The sequence below is a fragment of the Lissotriton vulgaris genome, chromosome 5 (assembly GCF_964263255.1).
Source record: "Lissotriton vulgaris chromosome 5, aLisVul1.2, whole genome shotgun sequence".
NCBI lineage: Eukaryota > Metazoa > Chordata > Amphibia > Caudata > Salamandridae > Lissotriton > Lissotriton vulgaris.
The window spans coordinates 1738596179-1738618224 of NC_141693.1; the positions used below are offsets into that span (position 1 = coordinate 1738596179).

Here is a 22046-nt window from a genome sequence, read left to right on the forward strand (position 1 = left end):
TTGGATCGAAATTGTGAATTCAAATCAAAATTCTGAGCCCCCTTTATGACCCTGTTGGATTCAAACCAACATCTTGAGTAGCTACTATTTCCAGACTGATGGACAGACAGGCTAAATCAAACCATTGAGCAATATGTCAGATGTTTTGTCACCCAGTATCATGATGACTGGGTGTATCCGATTCCACATGCTGAATTTATGTTGAACCTTTTACACCTTTGTACGAAGATGCCACTGTTCATCTGTGCTTATGGATTTCATGTACAAATGCTCCTCGTGCAGCTGCCTGAAGTGTAAGTTCCTTCAGCCCAAGCCTTGATCACATCGATTAGGCAAATTCATAAAGACTTTGTTATGCACTTACAAAAAGCAAAGGCCAAATATAAATAATTTGTGGATCTCCATCGTTTTCTTTCTACAAAACAGAAGAATCAGTTTGACGATGTATATGTTTCCTTTGTTTGATTGTCTATCATGGAAAATTCAAACCCCTATTTATGGGTCTGTTTTCTATCTCCAAAATACTAAGCCCTGTAACTGTTGAATTACGACTGTCCTCACAAACTGAGGCCTTCACGTTGTATTCCATATTTCTTTACTGAAACCAGTATCTAAAATGTTATTCCATACAGCACCGCCTAGACATCCTGTAGTCTGTAGGGGAGGCCTGGAATATGAGTACAGCAATCTTTGACTCCAAAATACTTTAAGGACAGCTACGATATTGAATAGATTGGAAGGGATATGGACAAGCGGATTGTTTCGGGAAATCTGTATCTGTTGTTAATGCACCATGGTTGGTCAAAAATTCCGTCCACCCTTCTCTTACAAACTAGTGGAGAGGGGCTATGGGGTAGAAGGGGGTACTGTAACAGTTGTAAGGAGGTATCTCCGTTTAGTTTTTCTTTTGGCTTTCCATGGGACATGAAGAGGACATGGAGTCCTGGGAGACACATAACGCAAATTTAAAGGTGCCAACAATTTTCACGGCGTTACTATTTCAACAGAAAGTATGACTTGCCAATTCAAGATGGCAGAAGAGAACTTCCTGGGCAACTTCCAGCACAAATAAAAACACATTGCCTGGCACCTGTGTTTTTTGTTGGCTCTCCTAGCTCTTGTACCAGTTCACAACCAGCATTTCCTTCTCATGTACCTTTTTGTTGTATTTTGTCACTCCCTTCACTTACACTTGATATCCTGCTTAACCTCAGTAGCGCTGGTTAGTTTGCCACCACTACGAATTTGCTCTTGGTACCCTTTAGCTACTGTCTTCTTCTCTTCTCTGTGTCTTCTGCTTGAGTGTTAGTCATTCTACGGGTGACAGCCTATTTTTAGCCTACATTGGTGAGTATAGTTAGCTGCGTAGCATATACCTAAAATAAGCTTTACAATCCCTGTTGATGCATAATAGTATACTGTGTCGTCATAGGTGATAGACGACTACAGAGTGAGTGTTGCAGTTCTGAGGACCCAGCGGGACCATTCTGGTATTTCTCCCTTCCCTATGTTTTGCCATAGTCTCATACGTACATGTTCCAGTGAGTAGTCCGCCTCCCAGGAAGGCATGGGGTCGGCCTCTTTATCTATACCAAAGAATCCTGACAATCCGTGACTAAAAAGGCACTTTCTTTTCTAAACCAAACCTGTTGGCCATTCCAATACTTTTCGCCAATGAAATGCTTAAAGCCATTCTTGACTAACCGGTGATATGGACGGGAGTTTGCATCAAATTAATCAATGGATGTCAGTCCCGAGGTATTAGAGAAAAGGTTTTCAATAGGCAGTCAGTACCAGGCTTTTTAACCTGTCTACATGGATAAATGAAAAAATATTTCTGTCTTCACTGATATGGTGCATCTGGAAACTGCATGCGTGGCAGGCTTTAGGAAAAAACTGATAGCTTTTTAGGTCTCGGCGTCAACGCGCGGAAGCGCGTCTCCGCCGGAGATCTTTTGTCAGGGACTGTGCTTCCCAGGAGACAGCCTCTGGCACGCGCATTGCCTCTTCAAGGAGGCGATTTCCGCTGGCCACGCGCTCGCGAACGCGCTCAGCTGCTGTCTCCTGGGAAGCAGCAACACCACACGCGCATGCGCAGAAACAGCGACAGACACACACGAGCGCTCATGCACGCACGCACGCACCCACACATACAGCGAACCCACCCCCGCCGTCGCATGCATACACACACACACACGTGCACCGAGCATCCCCCCCCCCCCCACCCCTCCGTTGTCGCACCCCCCCCCACCCCTCCCCTCCGCCTTCGCACCCCGCCCCCCTCCCCTCCCCTCCGCCGTCGCACACACACACGCAGACATACAGGCATTCTCTCCCCCCCCCCCCCCCCCCCCCCCGCCCCGCTCACCGGTCAAAGGCCCTCCGGACACGCAGACATACAGGCATTCTCTCCCCCCCCCCCCCCCCGCCCCGCTCCGCTCCACTCACCGGTCAAAGGCCCTTCGGACTTGTGCAGCCTCCGACCGCGGGGCTCTCCCTCGGTGCTCCTCCAGGCACTCCGTGGGCGCGGGCTTCACAAAACGGAAGTCCCGCCCCACGATAGGTTTCGTTTTGTCAGTCCCGCCCCACGATAGGTTTCGCATGCAGCTCGTCTGTCTGCTGGGCCGGTGTCGGCTCGGTTTGTATAAATTTATAAAATTATAAATTTAGGGAGGGCTAGATTTGTAGGACATGCCAATACCACCACAGGCCACTTTCAGGATTGGGGTTAACAAATACAAGCAGGACATTGCAAATGGGAAAACAAAAACATGATGTAGTTTAGGTGGCATCAGCATTTCATTTGGAGAAGGGAGAACCATTGAAAGCTCGACCCAGATATATGGCTCTGGGTCAGCTCGAGGTCCTCATGAAACCTCGAGCCAAAAAACGAGCCAAGCCCTCATGTGCTAAGTGGCTTCTGCCTCACACACTTGTCTCACTCGCTAAGCCCCCCTACGCTCCATCTCCAGGATGACTTTCATAACAGTAGGGAAGGAAGCCTGTGTTAAGTTCCGGCTTCCCCGCATGAACAAATGTGTGAGCCTGGGCACTTATGTCACTGTACTTCCTTTATCATCACAATCGAGAGCACCTAAAAATACACCAGTTTAAGAGGACCACTGTACAAAATCCTCTCGTATGTGTTCATGAAATTTAATGTTGCTCCTTCTATAGAAACAACCTAAGCGACATGTACAGTGCATATGACAGACTTTCCTTTTGGTTCACTAATAGCACCGTTGTCAGGCCAGGGGGCTGGTAGAGTATGAAAGTTTCCAAATTGATGCTTAGAAACCAACATTTCTGATAAATGCCACGCGATGAAGTAAAGCAAATTAATTAAATAAAGTAAAACGTTTTTTAAGATGTTAAAGAAATGCACTTTTAGAATGTTGGAGAGTCTCATTATATTTTATGTGACAATTTTGAAGCAGAAAACAAAAATTATGTCTGGCTCAGCTGTTATGGCGTCTAGAGAAGCCAGTCAGGCCGTAGCAGGACTCTCCCACCTCTGACTTCATTGTCAATGTCACCCCAGAAAGTCCCGCCGACATGTCTCATGGGGGAATCTTACTATCGGTCACAGGCTTTGCCTGGCAGTAGGTTGTGACAAGCTCCTCCCCCACAATAGAATACATCATAGGAGCCCAAAATGGCAGAACCGCATAGTCCCGTCCTTACAGCCCTGGCCGGACTACCCATCGCCGTCTTGGCAGTAGTTTAGTTCATGCCTGCCGGTTCATACTCCTGGCAGCTGCAGCCACATCAGTCTCAGGAGCCGGCTCATCCCCCGTTACAGCAGCCACACCCCCACTCTCGGGAGCCGCAACTCGATTTCGCTAACAAGAGGGGCTCTCTGAGACCAAGGACAACAAGGCCAAGCATGAGAAAGGCAAGGGGCGGGGGCATATTGGCAAAGCATGGCACTGCAACCAAGCGGTTTCCATGTTGTTGTAAAGTACCGGAGCCTGTCCAGGGCCTTGAGCTTGCATGGTGTAGCAGCTAAAAACCTACAAATGTGCTCACTTGCTATAACCGATGCCTACAGTTTGTTAGGGTGCCCCCACGTGGACTTTGTACTTATTGCAGCAGTTTTACCTCCTCATGCTGCCCTGTAACCCCGGTACCGCATTGGCAGTGTTGAACTCTGCCGTCTATCAGAGGGCTGGCGACAATCATAGCACGTGTTCACACTCACTGGGCTGCCTGCGTTTAGCTCTGATAGCAAGTAACCCGCAGAGTGACTGGCTTTGTTGTGGCTCGTCACCAACTCCTCCATTCCACATCTGTGAAGGCTCGCCTCCTGTCCTCACTGTCCCCAGGTTCCCAACGCAGTCCTCGGTTGAAAAGACCAGTTCTGAAGATAAAGAGGCTGACTGGGAGTGCGGGAGGCGGAGGCAGAAGAGAGCTGGAGCCGGCAGGCTGTCCGCGACGCTGCAGGTTGTGCTCGCTGGGTCTCTCTCTCGTTCTTTTTCCCGTCTCTCCATGGGACTTATGGACACATCGCCACATATCCAACCTCCCGAAGCAAAGATACACAAATTGGTACCGATTCTCATTTCCTCACATACGCCCACGCAATCTCTGTTGGCTCAGGTGCGCATCTGCAAGATTTTCCCCCTCATCCGCTGTGTTGTGTGAGGGTTCTGGATTGCCACTATGTAAGTGCGTGGAATATTTACACCCATTTACACTAACAAACACATACAACTGCGTACTTCACTTTCTACTCACAGAAACGCACACTTGCCCCCTCAAACAAAACACTCACACACTCTGATCACACCCTTAGTCTAATCTATGGCCACAGGCCAAGCACACTTATATACGTAGCACCACTGCCATACACACACGGACACCATCACTGCCATGCACACACGGACACCACCACTGCCATGCACACAGGGACACCGCCACTGCCCTACACACACAGACACCACCACTGCCATGCACACACGGACACCACCACTGCCATGCACACACGGACACCACCACTGCCATGCACACACGGACACCACCACTGCCATACACACAGGGAAACCACCACTGCCATGCACGGACGGACACCACCATTGCCATACACACACACGGACACCACCTTTGCCATGTACACACAGACACCACTCCTCCCATACACACACGGACACCACCCCTCCCATACACACACGGACACCACCCCTCCCATACACACACGGACACCACCCCTCCCATACACACACGGACACCACCACTGGCATGCACACACAGACACCACCACTGGCATGCACACACAGACACCACCACTGGCATGCACACACAGACACCACCACTGGCATGCACACACAGACACCACCACTGGCATGCACACACAGACACCACCACTGCCATGCACACACAGACACCACCACTGCCATGCACACACGGACACCAAAAAACAAAAATTATGCAAAGCATTGTCATTTACAATGCCAGTAACTCAAACTTAAATGCTGCGAGACCTATTGCATTGCAAATGCTTGTTTATTATGTGTTTTCTCTCGCTACAACAAATCTCTGATTTGGTGTAGCTGGGGATGGATCTAGTGATGGGATAGTATTCTAACCAACTGACATCTGATGAATTTGTAGTTTTTTTAGAAAGAAAACGAGTCTAAACTTTTGCTTTGACCCCACACAGGTTCTACTTTCATAATTGAAAGGATAATTGGACGTCTTTTTAATTCTGGCTTGAAGGAATTGGTTCCAACGTCTGCTTATGTAGAAACATGTTGATGTTTGCTTGGCTATGCCTTTTGAGGCCACCTCCTTTATAGAATGGAAGGAGCAAGTGACCTGAACTCTGAACATCCATCTGTGTGTGTGTTTTTTCTTTTTTTTGTGCAACATAAGGCGCTTTGTTCTCGTCCCCTCCCCCGACCCCCCCCCCCCCCCCCTTATTGGGACTGAAAGATGGATGAGGAATGTGGAACTCAAGGTACCAATGACGGGAGGTTTACCTGTTTCTGCTAAACGTTGTTGCTTTCCTCTTGCTTTAGGCAGTCTTCATAGGTGGAGAGATTGTTTTTGTTTTGGTGTGTTTAGGAGTGTGGACTATCTGCTGGTGATATCCCTTTTTATTTAGTTAATGACTCATACCCCCTTCTATTCTAAATATCTTTACTTTTCTGCCTCATCTTCATGCAATATATGAGACCATATCCCAACTGGTATTATTTGTAGACAATTCAACAGGATATCTATACAGTATTATCCAGAAAGGATCAAGGAGTCTCAGTTTGATTTTCGTATGTGCTCAAAGCATCATTTATATCAGCATTTCAAAAGAAACATATAGGACAAATGTAATTACAGTTAGTATCCGCACTGCAATTAATTAATAGCAAATGACAGCCCAAAATTGTACAAGGTGCACGAGTGCAAAGGTGAGTGGCACTACGGCGACGCAAGTGACAGTGAGAGCAGCGTGGTCGGCGCAAAGTGTGATGTGAATAGTTATATACAGTGCGTAAAAACAGAGTGGTAATCGAACAATTCAGTTTTCATTTTTCATTTTCTGCGAACCACTGAGTGAAGGGCGCCTAGAATCTTGCTGGGAGTCGACGGCGTTTCAATCCGTAATACTTTGGATCATCATCAGGACGAGGGGCTGAAGGCAGTGCGTCTGCAACTGTTAGAAGATCTGGAAGAGTACCACGGGTCAGGGATCTGTGTTAATGTCTCGGGGGATCAAGGTACAGGGAGCAGGGGGCTGTAAGGTCCGAGATTACATCTTCGTTTCCGTGAATGCCGGGGGTGATTTATTAGAGTAATCCGGAGCCGAATGGTCCGTTCAAGATACGAGAGTAGATCTCTGCGTGATGGGCAGAGTGGGGTAAGTCAATCAGGGATAAAATTTAAAGCCGGAGCCAAATGATCCGTGAGTGATGTGGGAGTAGATCTCCACGTAGTGGGGCGAGGTGAATCAATCTTTCCTCGAAGGATTTCCGAGCGAGTGAAACGCTGTTCCGGGGTTGCTGTGCAATGCATTAACGCATACTGGAGATTATTCAGGAGAGGTGCTAAAACTAGGCCCAGCCCCCACACGCTTACCTGGGGCTGGTCCTCCGACCAGTCTAGGCCCTTTTGGACCCAGCCTTGTGCCTCTAGCCTCGCTCTCTCTGCAGCCTCTTCTCCCTTCTCTCTGCCATATTGTCTCACATATCTCTTTTCTTCTTTCGTCCACTTTGATGCCCTCTCTCTTAGTGCTTCTCCCTCTCGTATGTCTGTGTGTATTTCTGCACTTCCGAAACTTTCCACCACTTTTGGCCCCTTCTTTCTTTGTGCATTTTCTCTTTTCACACCTCCTTTGTGTTTCTGCTCTTTGACCATTTTTGTTCCACTCTATGTCCCTTTCTTTTTGGTGTCTTTATTGCTTTTTGCCATTTGCCATTTCTATGCAGTCTATGCAGTGTGTTTTGCTAATTTGTGCCTCCTTTCTTTTTAGTGCTGTTTTATCCAGCTCTTTCCCCTCCGTTCCAGGTCCCCTCCCTAGTTTCAGACCCCTCAAATCCCCCCCCCCCCACCCCTCCCACGCTTTTTCGGTCGAGGACCGGAAATGCTGGCTTGCCAGCTTCCGGTAGGAGTCGTATGTTGTGTAGTAAGGCTTCAGAACCCGCCTCCCTGCTCTGTCTCATCACCATTGGCTGGCTTCCTAAACGGAGGCCAGCCATTGGAGGAGAGAGCTGTCCCTCTAAATAAGCCCCGTCTTTTTCGGATTTGGGGGCGTCATTTTTGCTGTTCTTTAGACAGTGACGTCGTCCGTCACTCAGAACAGCAAAACACGCCCCCAATCCGAAATTTTTCAGAAGTTTTTGGTCGCCATTGTTGCCTGTCCACCGCCGAGTCTTGAAGTGCAGAGAGCCTCCTGCGAGCCTGAAGGCAGCACCACAGTGAAGGTGAGCCGTTTTCCTGCCTACCCCGGCCTTTGCAAACAGCGCTTGTTTTTCGTTCGTTTTGTTAGCCTGCCATCCCTGTGTGTGTGTAGGCTTAGAAGTCCCTCCATTTACTTAATTAACGTCTTGCTAAAGCAGGCACAACATGCTGCTCGTCTTCATCTTTTATATCCAGCCAGATGAGCAGGTGAGAGGCGGCCCCTTTGTCCCGGAGCTGTGCGGGTCGGTGTGAGACAGCGCTGCCGGCGGGTGTTACTAGAAAGCTGCCGGGAGTGTGAGCGAGGGGGTCGTAGGGACGCCCAAGGGACCATTGCAGGTCTCCATTACCTGTCCGTGCGGGATACTACCAGAGAACCGGCTGCCTTCAGACCCGAAGCCCCGCATGGGCGAGGCGGCGTTCAACCACAGCTCTGGTAACCATGTGTGCGCCCACGGCACTTTCCTTTTTTCAATGAGTGGGAGTTGTCCCCGAGTCATGGGGTGGAAATTGTGAATTCGAAGAAGTGGTTCGACTTGAAAGTTTGGTAAAGTTCACAACCGTACATTTGATGGTATTCCGGAAATGTAATGTGAGAAAGGGCGGGGCAAGAAGTAGGGGGAAAGGAATAGGTGTAATGAAGGGGGGCAGAGTGGGGTGCGTCTAGTTTGACCCTTTCCGCGCTACTCGGATCGCTCCTCCAGGAATCGTGCAGCCCTGTTGGGGAACCGTGCGACACCCAGTATCCGTTCCATGCCATTCACACTGTTATATCTGATGGCGAATTGTGACTGCATTTCAATGATCAAAAGACACTTCCCGGAACGCAACAATGAATAATTGGTCACATGCGATCTATAATCTCGGCTGGAGCCTGGCCGCCACCCCCTCATGAGCCCCCGTCGGTGTGCCTACCTCTCACCCCCTCACCCCGTCTCAATGTTGCATTGTCTTCAGTGAGCTGGATCACGGCGCCTGCGGGCGCGCGAAAAATGATTTACCTGGTACAAGCCCCGATTTAACCGTTTTCAGGCACTCCCGATTCACAGACGAGCGACTGATGCCAAGTAGGAGGTAGGAGAAGGGAAAAGTGGTGTGTGCCCCAAGATAACACAATCTACCAGTGGCTGACCGGGGACTTGGGAGCCCAAACTTCCTGTCTTGGAAGCATTCACCGGTGCCTCAAGGCTTTGTAGCCACTCGCAATTAAGAGTTTAATAGCGAGAATTTTTAAAAGGCTCACTTAGTGGTTTGTTAATTATATCGTCTGCATACGTTTAGTGGCTCGTAGGAATGTAGCGCTAAAGTCAGCAGTGCTTGCAGTTCAAGCTGTTGGATGCCTCCATGTCACGGAGTGGGGTGGAGGGGCGGGGAGGGCACAGGGGACGCGTTAATGAGCCACTCCGGGATTTGTGCGCTGTAATCTGGTACTTGAGTCTGACGGATCATTTGAGGTGACAACAGACACGTCTGGGCTGTTTCGCGTGTTCTCAGGGTATCTGCGTCAGAGATCCATTGATTACACACGCCTGAAACCCTGGCCAGGCCTCTAGGACTTTAGATTGACAGCCATTGGAAATATAAACCGTGGACTGGCATGGTGCCCCCCCATAGCTGCCAACTGGCTCCATGTCACAGATGTAACTTTCAGCCCGTTCTGGTATTTCCATCAGTAGCACTAAGCATGATGGGAGTTGTAGGCTAATGTTTGTAACAGGAAAGGTGAATCTTACAAGTCCCGTCCAGCGTGCTAGAGTTATCAGCTGAAGAACCAGGAGGGTCAAAGGATCACTTGACAACACTGGTGTAACACTGGCACGCGATTACACATTAAGCCAAGCAGATTACACAGATATGACAAAAGGGCATTAGTGATGTTGCGCTGGCTAATCGGAGGTCAGATTGAAAGGTTCCCTGCTGACTGTGCTCATCAGTCTTGGTAGGGTTCCCTGCTGAAACTGCGACTGATAACAGTCACTCTTGATTGTGCTCTATTAAATTTTGGGGGATGTGCTGCTGATTATGTATGATTATTATTAATCATATATTGGTAGTGGTCTCTGCCGACGGTTCCATTCGTCTTGAAATTGAATGTATGTAGCACATAGAAGCTGGCCTTCCATGTAGCGTCTGGAAGGAGAAGAGAGGGGCAGGCCGAGCAAGGCACTAACCATAGCAGACCTTGCCCCTAGCTTCACTTTTCGGAGTCTCACATTATGAAAGACCCTCTCGCTCCTTCTTCGTGGCATCGGAGACTGCAATGACGTCACATGCCCTGACCGCCTAACTCTTCTCTTGGCGCATTATTCAGGCAAAAGCCCCCATGCTCCTGGGCGTTTGTAGGGGGGTGTCTGGGGCATAGCTGTACTTGGGAAGGCACTCTCAGAAGTATTTTCCGCATAGGTTGCATACAGGTGTATACATACACACTGAGTGAAGCCCGGTGCTATCGTGAGCTGAAGGCATGCAAACGCTCACAGTCGTCCTAAACGTGGGCTGCCTAACTGTGGCAAGTTCTTAATACCTTTTTTTTTTACGTGGCGCTTCCTACTATACTAATATCGCCTCTAAGCGCTGTAAGCCACAGGTCTCACTGAGCCATCGAGTTGAGATCATGTTAACCTTTGAACTCATCTACGTCAGTACGGACATTCCACAGGTTTTGTGTGCGTGTCTTATTTGCTTTAAGACCCTACATTCAGAATCCAAGCAGGGTTACTGTGCGTGTTGTAAATCCTGTGGAAATCTATTGTTTCGCTGTTGTCCTGTGCCCTGAAGAAGGCTAGTGTGTGGAAAATGAACGCAGCATGGCGTAGTTTCTGCACATTCTGTATATGATGAGTCACTTCGAGGGCCCTCGGTATTAGTTTCCATTTTTGGGAGCATACGAATGCGGCGTCAACGAGCTGCTTATGCAGCTTTGTGTTTGCATAGGTGTGGAGTGCGGCAGAGGAGTGTTTTGTGAAGGAGGGGCACATGTTTGACACCCGACCCCCTGCGCTCCAGTACCTTCACTTGGGGCAGCTTGCGACCTTGCCCCAGCCCCGGGGGTATTTGCGGCAGCCCTTCCTTCTGAGGCTGTCCAAATGTTTAGAAGTGAAAGTTGAAGGTTCTCCTGTCTGCGGCTGCCCTGACAGCTGTTCCACTGGCACTAGCGAGCCACAGATGCTGCCTATCGCCCGGGGACAAGGCTGAGCTCGCGCAGATACAGGCAGGAATGAACCGGAAACCCACTTTCCGCAAGAGAGCTGACCCTTGGTGGCCCCAGGAAGTGCATCAAGCTCTCTGGTGTGATCGAGGCCTGTACAATAGCCTGCCAAAGCGCAGTCAGCTCCATGGGCATTTTGAAGTGCTGAATCTGATTATAAAAGTTACACAAGTACCAAGAACCCTGGTCAGATCAGCCTCCCTCTCTACATCGCACAATCCTCCACTCCTTAACCCTGTTCGTCAAACCACCCGCTGCTGCTGCGCCGTACCCCACACCATGGTAGGACCATTCGCCTGTATCCACTGCTGCTTCATTTGCAGCAGCACACCTACACTTTCACACCAACTCCTTTACCGTCTACTTGGGAAAACGCCTGACAACACACCATACCGGCACCTCGGCAACAGCTCACATACATGCTTCTCAACATACGGTCGCTCGGCAAGCATGGCACAGAAATTTGGCTTCTCCTCCGTTATATCGCTCCAAATCTCATCTTCCTCATGGAAACTTTTCTCTACCTCACATCAGCTCCTGACATTGCCGCCGCCATTCCAGCGGGCCACAAGTTTGCACGCCAAGACAGACTTCACAATCCAGGACGAGGACCCAATCATCTACAAGGAAACCATCAAATGCGCCACATCCAGACACTGACACCCCCTTCATGGAACACCTGCATTTCTGGCTACAAACAGCTTCACCCTGAAAGCAACCCTGTCATATCGACAACCGATTCTAGAAACCTCATCACAGACTTCATCGCTCCCTCTACTGTCAATTACAAGGACTTCCTACTACTCAACAACCTCACTTACCACCTCAAGGACCCCTGCTCCTCAGTCGTCCTAGAAAACCTGAACCACATAAGACTCGCCCAGTTAATCACCGACCCTGCACACATTGTAGGAGAAAACGTTGGGTCTAATCTTCGCCACAGCAATAAGATAATGTATGATGCTGCGTCCCTACTCCCCTGGAGCGACTGCTCTATCATACACTTCCAGATAACTACGCCCCAAGTCTATGCTTCCACTAGCACAAAGCTACCCCACCAGAGCTGAAACAGTATCGGAAGCTGAGTGGCATATCCCCTCAAAACGAACCCACCTAACACCACCAACAGCTTTGATAAAGACATCCTCAACTTCAATGAATGTTTCAAGAACTATGCAAACTTACTTAAACCCATCATAAACAATAAAGAACAACCAACAAAGAAGCCAGCTGGTACACAGATGACATCCAGGTATCCACACCCTACTGCAAACAGCTAGAAAGAAAATGGAGATGGAGTGTGGCTCACTGGTTAGAGCAGGCAGACCCTGAAGCAGAGGTCAGACCCGGGACCAGGGTTCGATTCCCGACGCGGCAGGGTGTTCAGCTCAAATGTCCACGGACTCGATAATTCTCGCTTCGGTGCCTGACCTAATCATGGGTTCACACTCTGCAACTCTGGGCATTAAGCTTGCTTAATCTCCACAACGGCCCCCCGCGGCGGGATGCCTGGCTTTCACCTTGGGGATGCCCTGTAGGGGCTATCTCACAGGGAAAAGCCAGGACGGGTTCCCAAGGCAAGCGCAGAGATACCCCTTCGGGGGTCGATTCTGGCGCTATATAAGAAATAAAATAATAATAAATAAATAATAACCATTATGCCGTTGCTAGAACTACCTACCAGGCTTCACTCTGGCGCTACCACCAACTCCCAGTCACCAAAAGAATAGCACCAACGGAACGTATACAAGCGAGCTCCAACGGCTGCAAGGAGAACTTCTCACTCATCAAATGATTCCCTTAAAGGCCGCAGCCAACACCATCGCAGGAACTCTGCGACAAATTATCTAACCTCTTCCATGGCAAATTAGAAAAAATCTACAGCAACTTTGGGCAACAATATGACCCCCAAAGACCTTGTCACCAACCTGAGCACCACCAACCAAGACAAACACCTGACTGTATGGAAAATACATACAGAAGAAGATACCACCGCAATCATGATAACAGTTCTCTCAGGAGCCCCAACTAACGCATTCTCCCACCACATCTACAACTTAGGAGGATCACCGATCTGCAACATTATCACCCACTCATCAACACCTCCATCAAATCTGCCAGTTTCCCAGAAGACTGGAAACCTGCAGCAGTCCATAATAATAATTTATTATTATTATTATTATTGTATTTTTTTAAAGCATTTGGCCGACCCAATAGTGAACAGCTTCTGTCCCCTCTCTCTGCTCCCATTCCCAACTTAAGTGATCGAGAAGGCTATCGATAAACTACTCACCAACTGCCTCAAACTCCACGACCCAGTCGACCACTTTCAATCAGTTTTTCGATGCAACCACAGCACAGACACAACACTCATTGCGGCCTCTGATTAAATCCGCACTATCCTGGAACATGGGAAACCACAGCCCTCATCTTATTTGACCTCACTGCTGCCTTCGCTAGTCTCCCACCACACCCTTGTCAGAAGAATGCAAAACAATGGCATCCAAGGACTGGCCCTCAACTGGATTTGTCCTTCTTCACAGGAATAACCTAGCCAGTCAGACTACCATCCTACACATCGGAACCCAAGAATCTAGTCTGGGGAGTTCCACAGGCTTCGTCGCTCAGCCCAACCCTGTTGAACATCTACAGGACACTGCCCGCCGACATCGCATCCCCATCATATTCTATGCCGACAATCCCCAACTTGTTCCATATTTGACCGCCAAGTCCACCACAACTAACTTCTCCAACTGCATGATCAGCATTGCAGACTGGATGATAGCTAACTGCCTGAAACTCAACTCTGACACAATGGAAGTGTTGATCTTCAGGAACAAGAACTCTCCCTGGGACTTAACCTGGTGGCCATCAGAGCTTGAACTCACACCAACCAACCACACCAGAAACCTGGGAATCATTCTAGATGACGAGCTCAACATGACAGCTCAGGTAATGCAGCAGGCTCCTTCTGCTTCTATATGTTCTGCAAGATCTTCATGTGGCTAACCTGGACCACCAGACACACGGTCACACAAGCCCTCATCCAAAGCAGATTAGACTATGGCAATGCCTTCTACAAGTATCTCCTCCAGACCATTCAGAACACCACAGCAACTTTCATTCTTGACATCTCGTGACGCACCCACAATGCACAGTATTTCCGAGAGCTCCACTGGCTCCCTATACATAAACGCTGCCAATTTAAACTAACTAACATACCTTAACAACCACCTTCCCTAACACCAACCCACCAGACACCTCTGCTCAGCCTCGCTCTCAATCGCACACACCTTCCCTAACACCAACCCCCCCAGACACCTCTGCTCAGCCTCGCTCTCAATCGCACACACTTCCAGCATCTGAAAAAGCCAAACTGGAGGTCTAGCATTCTCCTGTATTGCACCCAAGACCTGGAACAACCACACTCGCCACATCGGGGGCCTCCTCCCTCCTCCCTTCTTAGACTGCAATAAGCAGTAGACCTGGATCTTTGACTAATTCCTCAGGGCTTACTCCCATCACCCTTAGTCCTACACTTGCACCCCTACTCCAGCGCCTGGATACCCTACCAGGTGATTAGCCACACAAGACTAATCAACAAAGCCAGTTGATGTCCATAATAATGCACAGCCACACTGAAGTTTCTCATTTGGCACTCCATTCCGAATTTTTTTTAAATGCTTTCCTCTTCCTCTCTGGGAGGCCCGCCACTAACCATTGTCGCCAGTTGAGATCTATCCTATGGCTCAGTAACAGTGTTGCACCTGGGGTTAACCATATGTACTGTAGCTGAGGAGCCACACTTCCTCCATAGTATGGAGCCAAATCTATTCCTCTCCTTGTCAGGCAGAGCTAATGTTATGGAGTTGTAGAACACTTTACCTTCAGTCACAAAAATAAGGCTGTGGCATCACCTTCTGAAAACATTTTATTTGATTATATTCTTCTTTCTGTTACAGTGGCTGCTGATTCAGTGCAAACTGGAACTAATGGCATTAATTACTTGGTTACTGTTAGATGTTTGAGGGTTTGTAGCTGGCATAAAGGTAATCTTTGCTTCACCTCTTGGCAAGTTTTTGTGAAATTTCTATCAAAACCTAGGCACACATAAAAGTAATTCAACAGTATGTATATTACTACAAAAGCTTAAATACAATAGAAACAATGGTCCATGATCATATAGGTAGGGTGATGCTTTGCCTTTAATTCAGTTTTCATTGAGCCAAAACAGAAACCAGCCGACACATGTTTCGTCGCATGTGGAAAATAATTCCGCGACTTCCTATGGGCTGCGAAGGATACAAAGGGATATGTATGATACATATTCCTTTGAGAGGAGTACATGAGAAGTGGTCGGACATGTATATTTTTTCGTGACCTCAAACTCTTGCCAGTGGAAACTCTCGTCACCGTGAGATTGTGAGACAACATTCCATTGTTACAAAATTGGCGTCCGGCTCATAAGTGTGCTTTTGTCTACATTCACAGACCCTTAATAGTGACTTTCTAACAATGCCTATGCAAAATGGTATTACACTTTTAAATACTGTTATGTTATGTTAATATGTGGTTTATATAGCGCTCGGCTACTCAGGCAGAATGTCCCGGCGTTGTACAGATCTGTAGAGCGACGTAGAGCAGAAAACAGGCGCACTAGAGGCTGAAAAGCCAGGTCTTTAGGCCTTTCCTGAAGGACAGGAGATTGTCAGCTTTTCTCAGAGAGAGGGGGAGCTTGTTCCAGAGCTGCGGGGCACAGGCTCTGTAGGAGCGACCTCCAATGCGTGAGTGCTTTACAGATTGAACGACAGCAAGGGCTTGTGTGGCTGAACGTAGCGATCTGGTAGGATGGTAAAACTGAACATGTTTCCTGAGGTAAACTGCACCGGTGCCGTGTAAGGACTTAAAGGTCAAGGTCAAAGTCTTGAAGATGATACGTTTCCTTACCGGTAGCCAGTGGAGTGCCTCAAGGAGGGACGAGGTATGAGATCTGCGGCTTAAGCCAAAAATGGCCCTTGCAGCGGAGTTTTGGACAGTCTGTAAGCGAGATAGGAGGTATTCTGGGAGCCCCAAATGGAGCACATTGGCGTAATCAAGCCTGGATCCAATCATTGCTTGTACAGTGATTCTCCTGTGAGCCTGAGACAATAGAGGTAGAAATTTCCTAAGTGTACGTAGCAGGCCAAAGCATTGGCCGACTAAAGCAAGGATCTGTGGTTTGAAGGTAAGACCATTGTCAAGTTTGACACCCAGGTTCTTACCCAGTCTTTGGACTGGGTAAGAGTGGTCTGCTTAATTCAGGCACTCTGTTCATTTTTGTCCACCATAAGCGTGGAAGGGTATACTCAGATGTGAGTCCCTAGCTCATTGCACCATCAGGATTCAAGCAAGCCGGGCCGAAGATGGCTGAAATGCCAGAAACCGGTCCCCGGTAGCTTGTTTCCTTCCCAGTATAAGAATTGGCTTGGTAGGTTGGTCTGCCCTGTTCCCATGATGCACTGGGCCAGGGTCAGACTAATTTGCATATAGCCAAGTTCTGAGCTGGGATGGTGCAGTGAGCTAAACGGTGATGGATCAAGCCCTGATCTTTGGACTGGGTAGGAGTGGTCTGCTTAATTCAGGCACTCTGTTCATCACCAACCCCTTTTCTGAATCCTTATTCATGAATGTACTGCATCCTGGTTTGATCTGTGTGGAGTAGTGACTGAATAAGAGGAAGGAAGTGATTCGCCAATTTCCTGCCCAGCGTTTTACAAACCAGATGCAGTAAGGATAAGGGGCGATATCATTGAATGTCAAACCGGTCCCTGCTGAGTTTGGGCAGAACCACTATCATTACCTCACGTTGTGAGCACGGTAAGTGACCCTGTTCTCTAGCCTGATTCAACACGTCAAAAAGGCGTTGTGTGGTATGAGTAGGGAAGGTGGCGTAGTATTCAACTGGTAATCCATCAGTGCCCGGGCTCTTATTACGGGCGATTTGGGATATTGCTGCCCTGTTCCCCTTGTTTTTTTGGGTTGAGCCACACTAGCTGGAGCTCACGCATGTAGCTCGGGCCAGAAGGACCGGTGCAGCGTAGAGCTCATTGTAGTAAACTCGGACGGTCCCGTTAATGTCCAGCTTTGAGGTAAGCAGTCCTTCGCTGGCGGATTGAATTGCAGACTCTCTGGGGACTTTCTGCTAGACTTCTCGCTTGAGCCAAGCAAGTGATCTCCCCGAGCGGTCCCCCCTCAGCATGCTGCCAGGCAGTTTCGCTGCCTGTAGTCTTGTATTCGGCACCTTCTCAGCGTCTTTACACTGCATGCACAGTTCTTGAAGCTGCTTGTTCGAGGTCGTATGAGGTCCCCCAGTAAGCGCCTGCGTATCCCATAGGAGGCTGACAAGCAGTGGCTGTGCACCACCACTCTATAGCCTGTGAAGTCAGTGTCCCTATTGCGTGTAAAGTACCGATCAATGCATTGGGTGGAAAAGGAGGGGGTGGGGGAGGAGCAGACCAGGCCTCCTCCTGCAGGCGCCAGGTGGGTATAACTGGGCATGGGCGTCCCCATCGCAGAGTGAGGTGCAACAGGCAGTGATAAGAGTGTGCGTGCCAGGAATTCTGCCCCAGCCCTGACGGAGTTAGGCTGTGCATTAGATAAAGTCAATTATGGTGTTCCAATCGCGCACCTGCGAGTACAAGGAGTACTCGCTGTTCACTGGGTGCAGGAGCCGCCATGCATCCTGAATACTCTCCCGCAATAGCCATCAACTGAGTTGCTGGGCAGCCAGTCTGGCAGCGGATGCTCAGAAAGAGTTATGTGGAATGGTCAAGATTCACGTATGTGGCGCAGTTAGTCCCTATCCCAGAGACCAGGGGAAGATGGGTCCCTGAAAAGTATCGGTGTAAGTATCAAAGACCCCACCCCCTCTTGATGTGTATTGGGAGCGTATATTGCCGCCAGTGCGATAGGTGCCCTGTCCAGGTGATCCTCCAGGGTCACATATTGGCCGGACATGTCTACCCTCTGTGCATGCAAGACATTAGGTACCCTTGGTGATAACCCTGTGAGCAAAGGAAGATGTGCAAGTGCCATACTCCTGCCCTCTCCTTTTGGCACAGAGCTTGTGTAGCACAGTGGCGTTGAGGTGTTTCCTAGAACATAGCAATGTGTATGTGATTCCGCTTGAGGTAAGCATGGTTATAATAGCGATTTGTCACGGTTGCCATGCCCGAACATTCAAGGTGATGATATGGTATTGGGGCATACATGTGTCAGCCTGTGTGTGTGTGTGTGTGTGTGTGTGTGTGTGTGTGTGTGTCATGGCAGGCACTATGTAAGGGAGAAATGTAAAGCCAGTGAATCCGCCTCCCAGCCGGCCCTGAGTCTAGGGAAACCCATAGTTTTGAGTGACCGGCAGGAAGACATCAGAACATTTAGGAATAACGTAACATAACGGGTGTATTTGTAAAGCGCACAATTACCCGAAGGTGTCTTGTGCCGAATAACAGATGTTTATTGTTACCCAACTAAATGGTACTCCTTTTATCGACCTCCGATGGATGAAAGGCTGAGTGGACCCGCCGGGATTTTAACCTGTGACCATGAGGTTGAACACAGGCGCCTGCAGTGGCTGCTTTAGTTCACGGAGCCACCAGACCCGGATACAGAGCATCTTTTTGAACTACAACATCCAGAAAAACCGATCTCCCCACACCCCCTTCCTCCGGGATAGATGCCCTAGGAGGGCCCGTCCAGAAAACCACTCTCAATGAAAACACTCAGTTAGGTGAAAAGAAAAAAAACAGCCAACAGTGGAGTCCATAGAGGAACCTTGGGGTGGCATGGCACTGGATTGGGCGGCTTTGTACGACCCCAGTCTTATTTGCGAAAGTGTTCTGCCATTCCGTGGTGCGGGCCCAAAACGTGAAAATACTTCACAGCCCCGTGTGCAACAAGTCTTCCCTTCGAGCAGGTTACCAGACCTGGTCTGAAGCTGGACAGTGCAGAACGATCATTTCTCTGCTTATAGTGTCCCAGTCACAGGTCATCGGCTGATCTGGGAGTGACCTGCGGGCCCTGGTAGGCCTCCACAGATTAGTGGACCGAGTCACTAAAGTCCGATTCCCAACTCGGATTGGTGCTCGTTCCTGAGGGGAGCAAAGGAGTTTGTGCTGTGGAGAGAGGCCTCCACTACCACACGTGCTCGCTCCTTTTTACCTAGACGGTTGCTAACCTGGAGGGCGGCGCCTTCGACTTCTTGGCTTGGATATGATCCAGTCGCCATCAGCTTGTTCAGGAGATGGTGAATGTATCGAATCCTTCGCTTGGAGCCATGTCCACACGTCTTCTGGTGAGTGGAAGATGTGGGTCTTGTCGCCATTGATAATACGTTGCTTGGCAGGAAACCGAAGAGCAAACTTAAAATACAGCTCCCGAAGATATTGCTTGACATGCGAGTATGACCCACACCCATATTGCACCTCCATGGTGAAATATGGCTACATTCTTATCAGAGCACTTTCGTAGGACCAGGGGCCTTTGTGCGAAAGCATTGTAGGAGCAGGTCGGGGGGTCACTGTAGTTGAGGAGACATGGTATGAGGAGCCCGGGAGATTCAGTGTGGGGGGAGACTCGACCTGGAGTACAGTATGTGCATCCATGGAGAAAACATTTGTCGCACTACCCAACAGGACATATATCACAATCCAGTCTTCTAAGAATAACTCTACGCTGGGCCCTCAGCGCGCTGCTGCAAGCCCAGTAGGCGGATGTTATTCCGCCTTGACCTGCCCTCCGCATCCTCTGCCATGTGGTACAATGTGACAACCTCCTTCTCCACTTGCTTCAAGCATTCCCGTTGGTCCTGTTTGGATGGGCACACCACTGCTAACGCTGATTCAGTGTTTTTAATCTGCTCCGGCAATTTGCGGTGGTCAGCCTGCAGCATATTGACTTCCACATAGAGAGTCCATGCTAGTTTCCAGGGAGGACATGGTGTCCATATATGGCTTGGAGCACTCTGTTGAATCGAGTGGGCCTACAGGGTCTACTCAAGGTGTTGAAGGGTGCCTAGAGTCTTACCCACTAGCGCAGAGTCCATCTCTGTCTCGCCATTACTTGCGTGCTGTGGTTTGGTACCTTTTGGGTTTCACCATCTTCGCTGTCCAATACCCGCCGAGCATAGGGAGAGTGGGTGGTGGTCAGGCCTGGACTAGCCGTAGCGGGCACCGGGCAATCGCCCGGTGCGTCGCACGGGTGGGGGCTGGTTTTGGGCCCTTGGGGGCCGATCTTGTTACAGGGCCCTTTTTGCAGCATAGCTGCAAAATCGGCCCTGTAACAAAAACGGCCGAAAACTGGCCCTGACAAAGAGATCTGCTGCACCACCAACCCCCGGGGGAGGGCAGGCCGAGCACTTTGCCAGGGCCGGTTTTGGTTCCCAGTCCGGCCCTGGTGGTGGTCAGTGCAGTGGGAGTCAAGCCGGCACTTCCACCTTGCATTTGTTAAACTGTGCCACCAAGCATGCATTTAGGCTGATTGCGGGTATCTCTGTTAATGCACACAGTAGAATCGGGTCTGTGGCTTCCTCTACAGGTCAGTAGGCCAGTGGACAGGTTACCATGTGAGAAGTTGGAGGTGGGGCGGCCAGGGTAGACAGTCACACAGCCCGGGCTGCTCTGCCCAACCAGTAGTAAGCAGCTGCCCCTACTCGTTTCTTGCAATGCACAGCATTCGTGGGAGTGGACAACCCCAGTACAAGACAGCCTGTGTTTTCCACTGGTGGGAGCGGGATCCACTGCATCGAGTGAGCGCGCCTGGCATATTGCCTCGCTTCAGGTCTTCCACAGGGCCACCGCCCTTGCTAGCACACCCAGTCAGTGGAGAGCCGGACGGGCATCCTCACACCATGATGGTGTCCAGCGATGCCCCCAGACAAGGCGCAACATGCAGGCTAGTGTGGATGGCAACATGTAAACGGTGGATAAAGGCAGGATACTTAGTGAGCCCAGTTTGGAGCTCCAATTTGCACACCCGCTTTAGTTTCCATCTTTGCCAAGCCCCCCACAGTGTTGCATTAGTTGTAGGAAAATATAATGGCCCATGCCATACATCACTCCGATCTTATGATGGCTGTGTAACATAATGTTATGCGCTACTGTGCCCTCAAAGTTCTGAGTGCCATCTCCTTGTTCAGTCCACTTGAGTCTTGGAGTGTGTGTTTTTTCCGAGTGTACTTTTTTCCTTTGAGCATAATGAGATAACCTCTGGAAACCAATCGCAGCTTGTAATATGGGTTTGTGGTCCTCAATCTCCTGGTTGAATCCTAACCCCCTCAGTCCCTTCTCTCAAACTGTACATTGCCCAACTTCCCTCGAGCTGTTAAGTAATAAAAAGGAAACAGTGGGTTCCCTCAATAGTGGGAACAATTGTGTTTATATATATATTTTTTAATTTATGTTCTTAAATCCACCACGCTGTGGGTGTATTAAGTGAACAGCATTAGTGTGCAAGCAGCAGTGAGTCTGCAGTTTCAGATTTGGACCCTCATTCAGAACCCTGCTATAGTTTTGGGTGATCTTGATTGCCCTAGTTGGAAAACCAAACTGAATTCAGTATCTGTGCAGGGCATTATGGATAGTAGTACTGCTGGGTCACTTAAAGAAATAAATCACTTGATCATATTTAGAAGTGCTGCTTCAATAAATTATCTTGATTAAGTCTAAACCTGTTTTAGGAAATGATGTTAGCAAGGTTCAGAAATTGCTGTTGTAACATCAGTTGTTGTTCTACAATTGAAAACGGAGATGCAATTAGAGTTGCATTATGTTTGCACCTATATTTTCAGGGGACAATGAGATGTCCTTTTCTTTGAACCCCCGTTGCCTTCAAGTTTCAGTCCCAATATTGCCTCCATAAAGCTGCAGTGTATTTAGTTAATTTATTTAATGTTCTTCCTTTTATTGCTTTA

At 49.1% G+C, this 22046-nt stretch overlaps 1 protein-coding gene across 3 annotated transcripts in view; it reads left to right on the plus strand.

Moving 5' to 3' along the window:
* The window catches only part of FAM117A (family with sequence similarity 117 member A), a 120838-nt gene that overhangs the window by 30294 nt on the left and 68498 nt on the right, over positions 1-22046 (plus strand). The gene's annotated exons all lie outside the window — the stretch shown is intronic.